General features: G+C 51.4%; 1 protein-coding gene across 5 annotated transcripts in view; it reads right to left on the bottom strand.

The window, feature by feature from the left end:
• The window catches only part of LOC133446240 (NACHT, LRR and PYD domains-containing protein 12-like), a 77,036-nt gene extending 75,979 nt beyond the window's left edge, over window positions 1–1,057 (bottom strand). For all 5 annotated transcript variants that reach the window (XR_009782816.1, XR_009782815.1, XM_061724229.1 and 2 more), the window contains exon 1: window positions 1,026–1,057. The gene's annotated coding sequence lies outside the window, so the exon portion shown is untranslated. The remainder of the gene's footprint in view (window positions 1–1,025) is intronic.
• Window positions 1,058–4,583: the final 3,526 nt, after the last annotated feature.

Below are 4,583 nucleotides of genomic sequence, written 5' to 3'. Positions count from 1 at the left end.
CTGTCTACGTCACACTCATCCTGCCTGCTTTTCTGCACTGTTTTTTTTTCCTTCGCACTACTTTTATTTCCATCGCAATGTATATACTGTCTATATCCGGTAATTATATATTTTTTTTTTTTACTTTTTACTCTTTTACTCCCTTCCCTGCATGTGTGTGTTAAGTTACTGCTGATAACATGTGAGTTTCCCCATTGAGGGAGTAATAAAGGATTATCTAATCTTATCTAAACTGCTTCCTCAACAATGTCCCAACAACCTCCAGAGTCTCTTTTCCTGTGTTTGATTAAACCTGATACAGGTCTGAACAAGAGTCCTCAAGGACACATTTATCTGACCCCAAACTATTTACTTCTTTTTAATACTTTTATCCTGATTTTTTCCCCATTTTATCCCCCGTGCTCCTAGCTAAGTCAGTGCTGGGCGTTGCTCCCTCTCCCAACCCCAGGAGTTCCTGCTCTGAGCTCAGGTCTCCTCTTTAACCTGAGGAGCAGCAGCATCTTTTCACCAGACAGGGTGGGGTTTCTCCGGCCGGACGTAGCGGTGCAAGGATCACGTTATTCCCGCCGGATCCCCCCATGTGTTTCCCCGACTGGCCAGAGGGGGCAGTAGAGCCGGGACTGGCCAGAGGGGGCAGTAGAACCAGGATTGGCCAGAGGGGGCAGTAGAACCAGGACTGGCCAGAGGGGGCAGTAGAGCCCAGGACTGTTGCATGTTTTTTTGAGGGAAGCTCACATTAGCTCACATTAGCTCACATTAGCTACCAAGGGAACACGGGGAGAACATGCAAACTCCACACAGAAAGGACCTTTCACCAACCCCACCCAGGGTGAGGGTTGAGGGTTCAACCCCACCAGGGAGCTGGAGTCATGGGGGAACGAACACGCACTCAGCGCCCACAGCGTCCCCGGCAGGAATTGAACCCAGGACCTTCTTGCTGTGAGACGCTGCACTACCTGCTGCTCCACCGTGTCCCCTAACTATTTACTTCTTTAGTTACAGAAAAAGACGGAACAAACACTCACCTGGTTCCTCTGCTGCTCCGTCCACGTCGACATGGACTCTGAACTCTGACCGTTGAATCTGTCAGGTGTTTTTCACCTGCAGAGCTGCTGCTGCTCCTCCCCCTCCTCCTCCTCTTCCTCCTCCTCTTCCTCCTCTTCCTCCCCCCCCTCCTCCTCCCCCTCCTCCTCCTCTTCCTCCTCCTCTTCCTCCTCTTCCTCCCCCCCCTTCCTCCTCCTCCTCCTCCTCCTCCTCCTCCTCCTCCCTGTATTTACAGGAAATCACATGACCACTGATGAGAGAGAGTTTTACAGTCTGACTTACAGAACTTGACACACGTGGAGATGACGTCACGGAGCAGATAAAACAGGGTCGACAACGACAGCTGGTGATTTTCTTTTTTTTTTTACCTTGTCTGCACACATATTAATGATTGATACCATGACGGTAGAAACCAAAGGTATATATATATGTGCATTATTACTATATTTAATATATATACATATATATATACGCATACATATGCATACACATACATAAATATACACATACAAACCCAGTGATTTTTTTTTTTTTGGGGGGGGGGGGGGGGGGGGGGGGGGTGACGACATCCACTGCCAATCCAGGACGCAGGAACACACGGAGACACACGTCAAGCACGGGAAATCTGCAACAAAATACCACAAACAAAACACGAAACCGACACGGAGCCCCGACCAAAACAATAACAGCAATCGACCTAAATCTTGAGATCTGATCGCAGTCTGAGCTAAGCTATCGCTACCGCTACCTAAACCCAAAAACTAGAGAGCCAGCATGCAGGTGAACAAGCCAGTGTGTATATCTATGTGTGTGTGTGTGTGTATGTATATGATCATGCGTGTGTGTGTGTGTGTGTGTGTGTGTGTGTGTGTGTGTGTGTGTGTGTGTGTGTGTGTGTGTGTGTGTGTGTGTGTGTGTAAATGCATGTGACTAAGTGACTATATGTGTGTGTGTGTGTGTATGTGTGTGTGTGCGGCTGGGGATTTTCATAGAACCTGCATCAGTTGTCAAAGAGCCACGTTTTGGATTCTGGGAGAAAGAACAAGAACAGAATCATCAGGAAAGAACCTTAATGGTTGGTTTTGCTGCTTGCAGATGTTCAGATGTTCTCCAGAGCAGAGACGGCTGCAGGAGACGGCAGAGCCAGGACTGTTCAGCTGAGCAGCCGGTATTTTACATGTGGTGACGGAGCTCCGGTCCTTCTGGACCAGAGAGGAACCACAGACACAGAAGCTGCTGCTGAGGTGACCAGCACATCTGCTGAGGTGACCAGCACATCTGCAGAGGTGACCAGCACATCTGCAGAGGTGACCAGCACATCTGCAGAGGTGACCAGCACATCTGCTGAGGTGACCAGCACATCTGCAGAGGTGACCAGCACATCTGCTGAGGTGACCAGCACATCTGCTGAGGACACCAGCACATCTGCTGAGGTGACCAGCACATCTGCTGAGGTGACCAGCACATCTGCTGAGGTGACCAGCACATCTGCTGAGGACACCAGCACATCTGCTGAGGTGACCAGCACATCTGCTGAGGTGACCAGCACATCTGCTGAGGTGACCAGCACATCTGCTGAGGTGACCAGCACATCTGCTGAGGTGACCAGCTGCTGCTGAGGTGATCAGCTGCTGCTGAGGTGACCAGCACATCTGCCGATGTGACCAGCACATCTGCTGAGGTGACCAGCACATCTGCTGATGCTGGACCTCATTTGAACTCTGACCCCCCAGAGAAAATCCAGGGAGCAGCTGCTTCAGAAGTCCCCACGTCAGTAAAAAGAGTCCACTGGTGTGAAATGTGTTGTCAGTATAAATACAACTGCTCTTTATTTATGACCATTTCTCACTTCTGCTATTGTACACAGAACATTCAAAATGTTTAGTACAACTTTAAATCAACAAAAGTTGTTAAAGCAGGAAGAAAAGCTCACAAAATGAAATTAAATTTTCCAACAAAATCAGTTCATCCTCAAGAAAACACATTTGTCTATATAAATGTATTTTCTTTGTAAAGAAACTCATTTCAAATCAATGTTTACAAAAACAGCTGCTAAAGTCATGTGACGATGGGAACTAACAGCCTCCCCGATCTGAACCCGAACAGTGCTTTGTTGTTGGACTTCTGTGCTAGTCACAGTTTGTCCATCACGAACACCATGTTCAGGCATAAGGGTGTCCATCAGTGCACGTGGCACCAGGACACCCTAGGCCGGAGGTCAATGATCGACTTTGTTGTCGTTTCATCTGACCTTCGGCTGCATGTCTTGGACACTCGGGTGAAGAGAGGGGCTGAGCTGTCAACTGATCACCACCTGGTGGTGAGTTGGATGCGCTGGCGGAGGAGGAGGTTGGACAGACCGGGCAGACCCAAACGGATTGTGAGGGTCTGTTGGGAACGTCTGGCCGAGCCCTCTGTCAGGGACATCTTTAACTCCCACCTCCGGGAGAGCTTCTCTCAGATCCCGGGGGAGGCGGGGGACATCGAGTCCGAGGGGACCATGTTCTCTGCCTCCATTGTCGACGCGGCGGCTCGAAGTTGTGGACGCAAGGTCTCCGGTGCCTGTCGTGGCGGCAATCCTAGAACCCGGTGGTGGACACCGGAAGTACAGGATGCCGTCAGACTGAAGAAGGAGTCCTACCGGGCTATGTTGGCCTGTGGGACTCCTGACGCGGTAGATAGGTACCGGCAGGTACCTATCTACTCGGGCGGTCCTGGAGGCAAAAACCCGGGTCCTGGGAGGAGTTCGGGGGGGCCATGCAGGAAGACTTTTGGTTGGCCTCGAGGAAATTCTGGAGGACTGTTCGGCGCCTCAGAAGGGGGAAGCAGTACTCTGCCGGCACCGTTTATGGTGCAGGTGGGGAGCTGTTGACCTCGACTGGGGACATTGTCGGACGGTGGAAGGAATACTTTGAGGATCTCCTCAACCCGACTGACATGCCTTCCACTGAGGAAGCAGAGAGTGAGGACTCTGGGGCGTGCTCATCCATCACCCAAGCGAGGTCACTGAGGTGGTTCGTAAGCTCCTCGGTGGCACCGGGGGTGGATGAGATTCGCCCTGAGTACCTCAAGTCTCTGGATGTCGTGGGCTGTCTTGGTTGACACACCTCTGCGACATTGCATGGAGGAAGGGGACAGTACCGCTGGAGTGGCAAACCGGGGTGGTGGTCCCTCTGTTTAAAAAGGGGACCGGAGAGTGTGTTCCAACTACAGGGGGATCACACTTCTCAGCCTCCCGGGGAAAGTCTACACCAGGGTACTGGAGAGGAGATTACGGCCGATAGTCGAACCTCGGATTCAGGAGGAACTATGCAGTTTTTATTCCCGGTCGTGGAACACTGGACCAGCTCTATACCCTCCGCAGGGTGCTTGAGGGTTCATGGGAATTTGCCCAACCAGTCTACATGCGTTTTGTGTGATCTGGAGAAGGCATTTGACCGTGTCCCTCGTGCCATCCTGTGGGGGGTCAGTGAGTCCAGGTCCAGGTCTGTGGGGGGTCGGTGAGTCCAGGTCCAGGTCTGTGGGGGGTCAGTGAGTCC

This window comes from Cololabis saira, chromosome 6, assembly GCF_033807715.1.
Source record: "Cololabis saira isolate AMF1-May2022 chromosome 6, fColSai1.1, whole genome shotgun sequence".
Taxonomy (NCBI): Eukaryota; Metazoa; Chordata; class Actinopteri; order Beloniformes; family Belonidae; genus Cololabis; species Cololabis saira.
This window is presented reverse-complemented; position numbering and strand designations above follow the sequence as displayed.